Source organism: Saccopteryx leptura, chromosome 6 (assembly GCF_036850995.1).
Source record: "Saccopteryx leptura isolate mSacLep1 chromosome 6, mSacLep1_pri_phased_curated, whole genome shotgun sequence".
Taxonomy (NCBI): domain Eukaryota; kingdom Metazoa; phylum Chordata; class Mammalia; order Chiroptera; family Emballonuridae; genus Saccopteryx; species Saccopteryx leptura.
In genome coordinates this window covers 74831893-74845832 of record NC_089508.1, presented here as the reverse complement: position 1 = coordinate 74845832, position 13940 = coordinate 74831893, and the positions used below count along the sequence as shown (strand labels likewise).

The 13940-nt window shown below is 45.3% G+C and overlaps 1 long non-coding RNA gene across 1 annotated transcript in view; it reads left to right on the top strand.

Moving 5' to 3' along the window:
* The first annotated feature begins 910 nt into the window (after window positions 1-910).
* The window catches only part of LOC136407716 (uncharacterized), a 55785-nt gene continuing 42755 nt past the window's right edge, over window positions 911-13940 (top strand). Inside the window, exon 1 of the long non-coding RNA XR_010751998.1 lies at window positions 911-1142. This is a non-coding gene — a long non-coding RNA (uncharacterized lncRNA). The remainder of the gene's footprint in view (window positions 1143-13940) is intronic.

The following is a 13940-nucleotide window of genomic DNA, read 5'->3' as shown; positions in this document are numbered from 1 at the left end:
TACAAAGATAAAGAAAACAGGGTCTCTGCCCTGCAAAATGAGTACAGGCTCGACCTCAGACCCACCCTCTGCTGTGGCAGCTCTGGTGTCTTACCTTGCAGTCCTCCCTGTGAAGGGAGCTGTTTCTCATGGTCTCAGTGTGAGGAAACCTCACGACGCACCCTAGCCCTCAACATTAGAAGAACAGATGCAACCACCCTAAGTAATCGCTCGCGTGGTTGTAAATTGTCTAAGGACTTGAGAGGCAGGAAGTTTCAGCACTGGGAGAGAGCTCAGAGATGGCCGCACATGTCCATTCACCCTGGGCACCTAGCCATGAACACAGCTGTGCTGACTGAGGGACCTTGTGATTAGGAGAAGCCCCAACCTCTCTGTAGCTGAAAAGCTGGGGAGGATTCAGTGAAATGATACAACACCTCTGGAGGAACAGGAAGCTCAGGGCATCCAGTGAATGAGGACACTGTCCTGTGTACCCCACACATGTACACCACGCTGCCACCCTGCGTCCCACTGGGCCCTGGGCTCTCTATGCTTCTGAGAAGTCATGCTCCCCAGTGGGCAAGGAAGTTGAGGTCATTTTCCACTTTCAGTACTGTTTCCTGTGTCACTGGCTGGGCCTAGGGAGGGGAAACCCAGTCTTGCTTGCTGCAACCACATAGTCTGGCTTCACTGGCTCTGGAGATCCTCACTGTCCCTCGGAGCCTGCTAGTGTGAGCAGTCCAGGGCATCAGTCAGACGGTGAAGCCAGGAACCTCCTTCCTGCTCTGCTCCACAGAGCCTGCCAACTGGGATCTGTGGGCTGTGGGGTATTTCCCCTGTCCTTTCCTGCTTGTGTCAAGTTTGCAGCCCACAAACTGCCCACCCGGGATTCTCACATCATATGTCTTCACTGTGACCCAGAGAACTTGGCTCCTTCATACTAAAAGCTGGGCGGCACCCTAGAAAACTCATGGAATTTCCCCAAGAAGATGTCTTTGGCAACTGTAAGGCCACAGGAAGGTCACGACTGGTGAGATACCGAGAGAATTAGAGGGAGGAAGCGCAGCCCTGCCCACAATGTCTGGAGCCCTCCCAAGAGGACAGGAAAGCTCTGAGTCTCCACAAACAGGACCTGACCCAACCAGGGAACGTGTTGGCCACAGGTGGGTCTCACTTTATACACCTGACACAGAACTCCTCCACTTGGAGCAGGGGCCCTCAACCTTGGCTGTGCACTAGAATTCCTGGTGTTCAGGCTGCACACCAGGCCAACTGCATCAGAATCTCTGGGGTGGGGCCAGGGTAGCATTAGTGATTTTTAAGCTCTCCAAGTTTTTGCAGACAGTTTTGAGGGCCGTTAAGAAAGTAAAACCCTTACACAGGCACACCTCGTATTGCCGGTTTGGTTCTAGAATGCCACAATAAAACAAGTTGTGATCTTTTTGCTGGTGAAGGGTCTTGACTTCAATTTTTAAAAATTGTGGCACACAGTAAAATGAGGTAGGCTTGTAGCAGATCTTTCTGTTTGGGGGTGTAGGGCCTGGGGGAGCCTGTGTTCAAATCCTGCCTCTGTTACTAGCTGTGCCATCACAAGTCTCTCCACTTCAAAAAGCATCAATCTCTGTATCTGTAAAGGGAAAATAATAATGAAAAGTGCCTGCCTTGTAGAGCCCGTGTGGGGTTAACTGTGATGACCTGTTCATAACCGCTGTGGTCAGTCAGTGTGGGCCATTCCTTTATAATCTGTACTCTTCACTGCCTTGTCTGTGCCTCCGAAACACTGACTCCCTGTGTCAGCTCCAGCTCTGAGTCCCCAGGACTCTGTGTATACAGTGCCTCGTACTCAATAAATACTTGTTGAATAAATGAGTCGGAAAGGGATCCTTGTGTAATATTAAGACTTGCTCCTAATTTAGCTCTGGAAAAAATCCAGGAGTCCATATATTAATTTCTTTTAGCAATGTATTCCCTTTTTTATGAGTGTCTATAGTGTGCTGGGCTGTATGAATTTTTTTTGTTGTTGTTTTTATTCATTTTAGAGAGGAGAGGGAGAGAGAGAGAGAGAGAGAGAGAGAGAGGAGAGACAGAGAGAGAGAAGGGGGGGAGGAGCTGGAAGCATCAACTCCCATATGTGCCTTGACCAGGCAAGCCCAGGGTTTCGAACCGGCAACCTCAGCATTTCCAGGTTGACGCTTTATCCACTGCGCCACCACAGGTCAGGCGGCTGTACGAATTTGAAGATAAAGGCACTATTGCTGTCGTCGAGGGGTTGAGAGTCTAGTGGGGACAGACCCGTGATCTTGTATTTTCTTTATTATGCGACAAAGTTGGCACAGAAGCACTTCGGGCACACTGAGGAAGAGGAGAGGGGAGGGAAACAGTCACACGGAGGATGGCAGATGACCTTTGAGCTTGTCATATGAGGAAGCAGGGAAGGGCATTTGAGGCAGTGGGAAGAGCACCCACAAAGCTGAGAGGCCGAGAGGGTGTGGGGCAATAAGAGGACGGGGTGATGGGCAGAAAGGAGCGTGGGGTCCAGAGCGGAGGGACATGGGGCTGGGCAGGCAGGTTGTGGCTGAGTGGGGCAGGCTGGGGGGCGGGGCTGAAAGGCTGCGCTTCATCCTGTCCTGTTTGTGAGCCAGGAAGATAAAGGAACACACCTGTGCTTGGTTTCCTTCTTTAAGGCTGGCCTGGCAGACGCTCCTCGCCCGGGCGACTCCCGACGCCTGTCACCGTGCTGTGTCCTCCTCCTGGTCCCTGCCTAGGAGAGGCCCGTCAAACTGAGCCAAGCTTTGTCCCCACTTCCGGGGCAGAAGGGCAGACGAATGAGAAGGGGAGTGGAGGAGGTGCAGTGGGGGTGGCAGTGATCCCTGTGCATTTCATTTGTAACTTTCCAGTTTAAACCAGCTGGGAAGGTTGGGGTCAGACCTGCCTTTTCTGTTTGTTTTAAAGCATGACTGGTACATTGGGCACTTAATTCCTTCTCAGGACCCTAGTTTCATCACCTGTGAAATGAAAAGGGGTGGATCAGGTGATCTTCCAACTCCGTGATTCCCAGGAATGAGGACACTCAGGGTAGAGTGTGGGTTTTTGTGGACTAGCTGCTGAGGGTGAGGTCCCCCAGACAGAACAGAGCCTTCTTCCAGATGAGACAGGAGGCTTCTAGAGTAGGTGGATGACAGGGCTGCTCCCTACTTTTTTTTTTTTTGTATTTTTCTGAAGCTGGAAACAGGAAGAGGCAGTCAGACAGACTCCCGCATGCACCGGAACGGAATCCACCCAGCACGCCCACCAGGGAGCGAAGCTCTGCCCCTCTGGGGCGTCACTCTGCTGCGACCAGAGCCACTCTAGCGCCTGGGGCAGAGGCCAAGGAGCCATCCCCAGCACCCGGGCCATCTTTGCTCCAATGGAGCCTCGCTGCGGGAGAGGAAGAGAGAGACAGAGAGGAAGGAGGGCCGGGGGGGGGGTGGAGAAGCAGATGGGCGCTTCTCCTGTGTGCCCTGGCTGGGAATCGAACCCGGGACTCCTGCACGCCAGGTTGACGCTCTACCACTGAGCCAACCAGCCAGGGCCAATTATTTTTTTTAAATGCAAATGCTCGTACATGGAGTATGAGTACCTCGCAGTCATTCACACTACAAACATTTGCCGAGGGTTTAGTTTACAGCGCCGAGTCCCGCGTAGGTCTGGGGGACACAGTGCCTGTCCGTGCGCTCCCACGGCGGTGAGAGCAGGATCCCATGGGATCAGCCAGGAGGTTCAGGGGAGCCCCTCAGGAGGAGAGAGCCTGGATGGCAGCTCAGGAGAGGGAGCAGTCCAGGCAGGGCTGGAAGGCCAATGCTGTGAAGAGCTGATTGTGGTTGATTGCGAGGAGTTGATTGTGGTAGAAGCAGGGAGTTGACAAGAAAATGATCGTTTTGTACTCATCAAATAATTATTTGCGTATCACTTAATATGTGTGTCCCCTGCTGGACCACGAGTTCAGGAGAGGGGACGGTGTGTATTATGCTCTTGCAGGATTCCTGTACTCGCACAATGTCCCCAGCACATAGTGTTCAGTTAAGTTGGTGTTAAGTGTACAAATAAATGAGAAATAATTCTTGTGTTAATGGGAGTTTGATCAGAAAGGGCTGTGACACCTTGCTGACGGGTTTGGGTGTTATCCTGAGGGCAATGGGAACCACAGAGGGTTTCAGGTAAGGGAATGACTTGGCCAGTCTTGTGCTCTGGGAATCCCCTGTTGGCTTTGGTGTGGAGACCTGGAGACAGAGGTCCAGGGAGCAGAGGGTAGTGACCTAAACTCAAGCTGTGGCTGTGGAGCTAAGGGGGCCGCACAGATCTGAGAGTTTAAGATGTGCTCCAGGGTCCAGGGACTGTGTGGACATAAGAGTGAGAGGGACTGAGGCACAAGAAGGATGCTGAGTCTTCCGGTTTGGCGGGTTTACCACCAAGGTAAGGGCCTGTTGGATCGTGTGCTCATTCCACTGTGGGCCTTACCTTGGGGGTGGTGTTTTGATCCATCCTGTGTGACTGGCACCTAGTAGGTGTGAGTCTCAGGGCCAGGGCCGGGCCCTCCTCACCTTTGCATCCCTGGTGCCTGGCACGGTGCACCAGCAACTGCTTAGTGCAGGGGTCCCCAAATTTTTTACACAGGGGGCCAGTTCACTGTCCCTCAGACCATTGGAGGGCTGCATATAAAAAAAAAACTATGAACAAATTCCTATGCACACTGCACATATCTTATTTTAAAGTAAAAAAACAAAACGGGAACAAATACAATATTTAAAATAAAGTACAAGTAAATTTACTGTACTTTACTGACCAGTATTTCAATGGAAACTATGGGCCTGCTTTTGACTAATGAGATGGTCAATGTCCGGTTCCATATCACTGATGGCCATAACAAGTGATATGACACACTTCCTGAGCTGTAATGCGTGCGTCCCGCGTCACCCGTAGTAGTACTGTATGTGAGCAACGCTGCGTTTTGCGGCGCCACCACATACAGTACTCTAGGACCTCTCACTGACCACCAATAAAAGAGGTACCCCTTCCAGAAGTGCGACGGGGGCCGCATGCGGCCTGCGGGCCATAGTTTGGGGACCCCTGGCTTAGTACATCTTTAATGGGTAAAATTATGATTGGAAATTTTATCTAAAACTTTGAGAGTGGGTAATATTATTATTTAATAAATGCAGTGTCATAGGCATCTTTCACGTGAAAGAAAACATATTTTACTTTGAGAAGCAGTGGTCAGAGGCCTGGGGGGGGTGGATTCAGGAGGAGAGTAGGAGGCGAGGGGGGCTCCCCTGAGCAGAGAGGGCAGCTGTACACAGGAGGCCTTCCAGGTTTGGCAGTGGGCTCACTGCTGCCTCTCCCCAAGGTGGGAGCTGTGGGAGCCGCAGGTTTGGAAGACTAGGTGATAAGTTTGGGTACCTGTGGGACATCCCACTCAAGATAGAAACTGGTGTGTCACCAGCAATAGAAGATTCTGGAAACCTTAGGTGTGAGTAAGAAGATGCAGAGCAAGCATGTGGCAGGATATGGAGAGGAGGGCTGGGATGCCCCAGAGAAAAGCACTTTCAAGGAGCAGGCAGAAGAGTGAGTCAGGGAGGACTGGGGCTACCTCGGGACAGTGAGGCCTGTGACCTCCTTCCTGTCTGTCCCCTTCACCCTGCTCCTCCGGGCCCTGGCGTCAGTGGGAAGCACCAGCACTGGGCAGCCTGCACGAATCTCAGCGTCAGAGAGTTCAGCTCTGTGCCTGGCTCACTTCTCCTTTGTGGTCACAAGAACGCAACACTCTGGTTTTCCCTCTGTGTCTTCACAAGGCTGGTTTCCTGCATGGCTTGACTCTCTCTTCAGCTCAGTCACTTAACTTATTTCATTTCTGCTTAGTACCCTCCACACCTTGGCTATTCTCCACTGAATTCCTCCAGATAGTTCTGCCCACCCACGGGTGAGCCAGGCTCTCCCCGCTGTGCCTTGGCGGGAGTTAAGGGTGTTGGCTGGTCTGGCTGAGATGGTCCTGAGTGGGTGGAACACCAGGCTGGCCGTTCTGTCCTCCCGGCTACCGTGCATCCAGGAATCCTTACTGGGCGAGGCACGCTGGTGGGCCAGCAAGTATAACAGGCCCTTGGGGCAAAAAGCCCCGATTGGTAGCATTTATTGATTTCCATGGTATAAATATTCCTGTTGTTTCCATTTCAGGTGGCCAGCCATGAGTCACTGAACTCAGACTTGGAAAGGCTATACTAAAAGGCAGAAACTGAGAGCCAAACTGAACATATGAGGCTAGTGTGTTCCAAAAGGAAAATTTATTTGAAAAATTCCTGGGTGCAAGAGGGCTGAAAGTGACAGAGGGTGTCAGCCCCGAGCTGTGGGAGGGAACATTAGATAGAGGGGCTGGGGGCGGATTAGCATGTCTTGGTTTATGGTCTTGGTCACCGACTTGATGAGTGGGAGGTAGGAACTTTCAGCTGCAGAAACACCTCCTTTGCAAATTCTTCTGATGGATGGAGCACAGGCCTAATCAGTGTGGTCCCATCTGGTGTCCTTGGTAAATCTTCAAGACAGCCAGGGTCAGGTGTCTCCCAGGAACAGCTGGGTCCTGGAGCCCCTGGGAATTATTTGTGAAAATTTTCACAGGGATTCTGTTTTGTTTAGGCTACAAAGTAAAGATTTAGGATTTGTGATATAAGTTTCTAATTCACTTACAGGCTTTAACTTTCCACAGTAAATCCTGTGGCTAGGCTCTTTAAACAACTATTGTGATTTAAACTTTCCTAATTGTCAGGTCCCTCCCCAATGCAAGCTTTTCCTGACATTCCTGCAAAGGTAAACTTTGTGCTAAGTTTCAAATTAAAGGCCAGGAAGCCATTAAGAGAGAGAATAGCAAGCAGGTTAACTACAACCTCACAGTGGGGAGTGAGAATGTTCTGTTTCCAACCCTTCTTCCTTTGGGCCTCATTGTTCCTGGAATGGTAGCTGAGTAGCCATTTTATCTATCATATACTATCCTATAGTACTTCCTCCACACAGAGACAGTAGGCATGGATAGCCTCGAGACAATATATAATTATAAAATGTAGGAAAAAAAAAGAAAAAGAAAGTATTGAGTATTTATTGCTTTTTAAAAACATAACATTTTCTTGTAAGTTTAAAATTTGAAATTTTAATGGCTGTTTAACAACTGATTTGCAAACTCTTGACAGTTTAACAATTAGCTTACAAACAGCGGTACAAGCTAGCTATGCAAACCACCGAGTGCCACCTGAGCCGGGAGAAAGGGGAAAACTCCAAACACCAAGTTGAGGGATGACAGTTACACTGATGAGCACTCTCTCACCCGGCATCCTTCCCTACCCCAGGCTTTGGGCACTGTCCGTCTGGCAGGTGATGGGCAGCACGCTCAGCATCCCCGTTTGTAGTCAGACCCAGGAGAAGCAGAGCCGGGCCCTGGGTACCCCCTCCCACCTGGCAGACGTGCACTTTCCTGTGCCTGCCCTGTCCTCAGCCTGTGGGCACCTGCCCTGGCAACCCCCAGAACTGGGAAGTTTTAGTGGTGTAATGTCTTTCACCTTCTGAAGGTGTGAAATCCAGTGAGGAACTTCCACAGTGCTCAGAGAGTGGTTTACCCGATCATCCCCAATGAAAGAAACAAAAGAGAAAAAGCCTCTTTCTGAGCCTGTATTGCCATGTGCTGCAAGGGGTGGGGGTAGTGCTGGGTCAAAACAGATGTGAGACGGAAGAGAGCTTCAAGGGTGCAACTCAGCCTGGGCTCGTTTCTGAACAGTGAGAAGGAACAGCACTGATAAGTTCATTTGACACATTCTAAATGAGCCAGTCTCTTTGCTAGGTCTTGGGAATAACAGAGGTGGTGGGTGGCCCACAGCTGTGACACTCTGGCTTGATGTTTGCAGATGATCATGGTAAAGGTCTCCTTCTCCCCACACCCCAAATATGCCTCAGGCCTTGGTTTCTGTCTTTCCTTCAACTGAAGGATCCTCCACCTTGCTCATAATCATAGCTGATCACAAGCTAACCCATCACACCAGGCCCCTCCCAGCTCCCTCCTGGAGTTGCTATTACTACCTGTAGTACAACTGAAGGACCCTTGGGGGTCTTTCTTTCATTGAGGGGCTTATGTGCTCTGATTCTAAACTCAGGAGGCTTGGACATTTTCACTCATTCATTCATTCACTCACTCATTCAGTGGGAAGGAAAGCTGGGGAGGAGGAAGGAAAATGAAATGTTTTATTAGTGCCAGTTCAGGGGTATCCACTCTGAGTCTGTTACAAAACAGAAAGAGTTCATCCACCCAGCACTAGCAGAGCCAAACACGAGACAGAGAACTGCAGTGGAGAAAGACGATTTTATTGTGAATGGCGCCACCCAGGAGAACAGGAACATGATGCTCAAAAGCCCAAACTCCCGGATGGTGTGTTGGTTACAGGTTATACAGGGCTAAATCACAAGACACCATGAGTTAGGGGTTCGGGGTCATGCTGGGAGCTGATTGGTCATAGGTGGGGTAATAAATCATTTCTTCAGAACTTGAGGACAGCTCAGCTCTGAGGTCTGTTCTGTTGTCCCTCTGTCTGATTTCAAGGGAAAGTAACTTTAGGACTCACAAACTGAAACATAACTTAGGTCAAGATGTTATCTTTAGTTTGCCTGGACAGTGTGACTATTAGTCACAGGCCTGAGCTACCGTCTTCTGCTGCCTCAGGGTTTGCTGATTATCCAGGGTAAAGGCTCAGTTTCTTACGGGTATCTGTCGATCTATCTATCTAGAGGTTACTTCTAGAGCTAGAATTTAAAACTGAATTTAATCAAAGTCATAAGGACCCTTGGTTTTAATTCCTCCCTTTTGATCACTCCTCAGTATGGAAGGGGAAGGGGCAAAGACCACTGGCTGTCTCCTGATGAAAAGGGGCAGAGTGTGGGATTAGAGGAATGAAACTCTTACATTTAATTGAAAATATTCTTTAGTTCCTGTTTACTGTGAATACTCTGTACCACCATAATGTTTGCTTTTTCCTTGGGATCCCTGCTTTTAGTCCTAAAGATGAGATATTTAGTCAAAAACGTACAGCCTCTAACAGTTAGAAAACCAAATACGGTAAGGATGATTAATATAATGCAACCCAGTAATAACCCACAAAATGGGCCTCCCATTCCAGAAAAGAGATCGTCTACGTCATTCTCACAACTTGTAGCTAGGTAGCCTTTTGCATAATTCTATTTATCTGAGTGTTAATTTCCCCAGAGATATTAGTGTAGGCATAGCATGTTCTGTTAACTACCGTAGGAACTCCTCCTTTTGCCAGCTAGTAATAGAAAGCAATCCTATTGTCTAAGGATCCACATGCCGTGGGCTCTAAGGTAGTCTGTGGGAATCTTAGAGCTTGAACAGAACAGTGGAACAAACGGCTGACTGTACAGATTCAATTCATAATAGCAGGTATTTAATGAGAGCTATGTCTATGAAAACGAAAAGAAAACAAAGGTTAATGGTCAGAGTAAATTATAAACCAACTTCTGAGTTTGTAAGACTGTCAGTTGAGATTTGCAGATGAAAACTGCAAGCATTTTTCTAGTTTGAAATGTCTCTGATGATGCCATCAGGTGCTCAGGTGGTCTCTCTGCATGACTCACTCACCATCAGTCACTGAGACTGATTCAGCATGAGCTGTTGTGGTGACTTCCTGAATTTATATCGAGTCGTCCATCTTTAGCTTGCGTGGTGCTGGAAGAAGGCAGTTTTACTTCTCAATGATTCCTAGTCAAAGCATGGCAGAAAATTGGAAGCATGTTTGGAGAGTCATAGGCAGATATTAGAGGAAGATAGAATAATTAGGATCCAATCTAGTTTACATGTAGAAAACAAAACAGAACCAAACAACAATGAACAACACTAATAGCCACAGATTCTATTGAAACGTAATTTTTCTGCCTAAAATCAGCTCCATTTTTTTTTTTTACCAAAGAGCCAAATTAAGACTAATTTATTTGTAAAAATGTCTAATTTCAATAAACTTGGCCTCATTATTTATATAAGTCCAGCAAAAATGTTAATTAGCTATACTGGCACTTTAAAATCTGCTTTGCTGGAATCTTTCATGAGGAATCTTCAGCTTGAATTAGAAAGGCCTCTCAAGGCCAGAAAAGCCAAAGCAAGGACTTGCCATCAGATGTTTCCTGCAATTCCTATAGGTTTTGGGTGAGTCCCTCTCTTCTTGAGGTCCCCAAAATATCTCAAGTTTTCTGCTCATGCCAAAACTGACATTCTTTAAACCATGAAAACTTGGCCCTGGCTGGTTGGCTGTGGTAGAGCATCAGCCTGGCATGTGGAAGTCCTGGGTTTGATTCCCAGTCAGGGCACACAGGAGAAGCGCCCATCTGCTTCTCCACCCTTCCCTTCTCGCTTCTCTCTCCCTCTCTCTTCCCCTCCCCTCCTACAGCCATAGCTCAATTGGAGCAAGTTGACCCTGGGCACTGAAGATGGCTCCATGGCCCAGGGACTAAGATGGCTCCGCCTCAGGCACTAAAAAAATGACTGTAGTTGCTACTGAGCAAAGGCCCTAGATGGGCAGAGTGTCACCCCCTAGTGGGCTTGCTGGGTGGATCCCAGGCGGGACGCATGTGGGAGTCTGTCTCTACTCCTCTCCCTAAATAAATTAATTAAAACAAAAACAAAAACATGTAAGCTTAACCCATGTAAGCAAAGTACCTGGCCAATATATCCAAGAGTTTTTGCTGGCATTCATAAATCATTCTTAATTCCTTAAAGCTATGTGGTTATATCCAAGTCTATGCATTTCTCTCTAACATGACATTCTAACCAAAGGTTTGATAATAACAACCAGTTTTCAATTATATCTTGTTATAAAGAGAATATATTCTTTTTTTTAAGTGAGAAAAGGGGAGATAGAAAGATTCCCGCATACTCCCCAACGGGGATCCACCCGGCAACCCACCATCTGGGGCCAATGCTCAGACCAACTGAGCTATCCTCAGTGCCTGGGGCTGACGCTCGAACTAATTGATACACTGGCTACAAGAGGGGAAAAGAGAGAGAAGGGGAAGAGGGATGGTAAGAGAAACAGGCAGTCATTTCTCATGTGTGCCCTGACTGGATAGTGAAACCAAGACATCTGCATGCCAGGTCAGTGCTCTGTCCACTGAACCAACCAGACAAGGGAATACATTCTTATTAACTTGTGCAAATAATCACATTGCCACAAAAATAAAAATACTCCATTATTAAGAGTTTTAGATTTCTGCTTATATGTGGAATCTACCAAAATGAATGAACAAACAAAATAGAAACAGACTTACAGGTACAGAAAATAGACTGATGGTTGCCAGAGAAGAGAGTGGTTGGGGGAACAGGCGGAAAAATGTGAAGGGATTAAGAAATACTAATAGGTAGCTACAAAACAGGCGTGGGGATGTGAGGTACAGCACAGGGAATATAGTCAATAATATTGTAATAACTAAAATGTTTCAATTCTGTTTACAAAAATATAATTTATCAAATTGCTAAGTCATAGCAGTTAAAAAAAGTTTCCTTTTATCTGGAAATCAAAAGATTTTTTAAAAATCAGCAATATTTTAAACAAAAATTCATAAAAAGTATAATCATACTCAGTTCATTCAGTGCGATATAATCAATTCTTGTTTATCTTGATTATTTGCCAGCATTTATTTGTTTGAGTTCTATAAATCTTTATCCATTTTAAAGGTATGATCCAAAAGTTTATTCTTAAATAGACCTGCATTTTGGAATGAATTGGAGTCATCTCTATCTTTCTAAAGAGGAAACATATTTGCAAAATTATCAGAATAAAATAATGATTATAAATGACAAAAAGTTTAAATGATGCAGTTATAGATTTATTATAATACAATCAACAAACTTATTTTTCTCTGCAACATAACACGTAAGAAAATAACTAGAATTACAAGTGAAAATATTATATCAGGACATTGCAGACTCTTAGAGATTATAATCTCTTGAAAATTCATCTTTAGTAATAAGTATATATGCATACAAATATAACATAATTATTTCTTTATTTGACAAAGTTTCCCATGTAATTTTAGTATATCAAATAGGCCTAATTTGTTTAAATTTTCTCAGAGAGAGAGAGAGAGAGAGAGAGAGAGAGAGAGAGTCATTGTAAGCAAATCTTCCAGAGCCCAGTGGAATAACCAAAGGCCATTTATAGGTTAAAATAAGTCTCCTTTTACATTCAGAACCCTGGGAAGTTCATCAAACATGCTTGACCAAAAGGATTCCATATCACTATAAAACAATATTAAATTACCTATTTACTTAAAGTAAAAGTAAAGGTGTCAGACAAATACAGGTTACCTGTTACTATCAAAACCTTAGCTCTTAAGATGGAGAAGATTTTTTTTAGTAAGTAATTAAGTACCTGATTAAGACAATATAAGACACAAAACTATTTAAAAAAATTTTTCTTATTAATTTTAATGGGGTGACATTGATAAATCAAGGTACATATGTTCAGAGAAAACATCTCTAGGTTATTTTGACATTTGATTATGTTGCATATCAATCACCCAAAGTCAAATTGTCTTCCATCACCTTCTATCTGGTTTTCTTTGTGCCCCTCTCCTCCCCTCCCTCACTTCCCCCTCCATAACCCCCACACTCTTGTCCATGTCTCTGAGTCTCATTTTTATATCCCACCTATGTATGGAATCATATAGTTCTTAGTTTTTTCTGATTTACTTATTTCACTCAGTATAATGTTATCAAGGTCCATCCATGTTGTTGTAAATGATCCGATGTCATCATTTCTTATGAGTAGTATTCCATAGTATATATGTACCAAAGCTTTTTAATCCACTCGTCCACTAATGGACAGAAAACTATTTTCATAAAATATACAATCCTTGCTTTTTAGGTAGAAAACCTCTCACAGTATCTTGTTTGGAGCAGAATAATATAGGAAAACTTTGTTCTTTTGAAAGTATAAAAGAAAACCAAACTCCAATTCTATATTAGCTTACTTTAGGTACTTGAATTAACTTACCCTATCAAATTTATTTAAATCTTATCCAGCCTGACCATACAGATATTTCTTTCTCAAAATTCCTTTTTCACAAAACTTCTATAATTTTCCTAGGCTTCCTTAGTTTGTCTCTACTTACTCATTCAGAAATAATCAACTTTATTTTAGGACAACCACTTTCTCTTAATTCCTTCAAAAATGTATTTCTATACACTATACCTTTCTTCACTGAAAACACACATCATTTCCTTTTATATTAGTTATAATTCATAACCCTTAGAATCTTAATTTTTGCTAACTAAAATGTAAACAATCAGTATTTTAAAAAGTTATTTATTTATTTATTCATTTTAGAGAAGAGAGAGAGAGAGAGAAGGGGGAGGAGCAGGAAGCATCAACTCCCATATGTGCCTTGACTGGGAAAGCGTAGGGTTTTGAACCAGCGACCTCAGCATTCCAGGTCAATACTTTATCCACTGCGCCACCACAGATCAGGCAACAATCAACATTCTTTATTATTATTTTACTTTTTTTTGAGAGAGAGAGACAGAAGGGAGAGAGAACAGAAGCATCAATTCATAGCTGCATCACTTTAGTTGTTCACTGATTGCTTCTCATACGTGCCTTGACCTGGGGGGCTCCAGCTGAGCCAGTGACCCCTTGCTCAAACCAACAATCTTGGGCTCAAGGCAGCAACCCACTGGGACCTCAGTGTCCCAGGGCAATGCTGTATCTACTGCACCACCACCAGTCAGGCCACGTTCTTTAGATTAGCAAATTTATGAATCTATTTCATAAACTTTAGAAGTATATGTTCTTTTACTGGCAAAGCACAAAAACGTTTTTGTTAACAGATGGAAATTTATTTTTTAGTGTCTCTAATAAGAGGTCAAAAGTAGGTCAACATAGACTTGT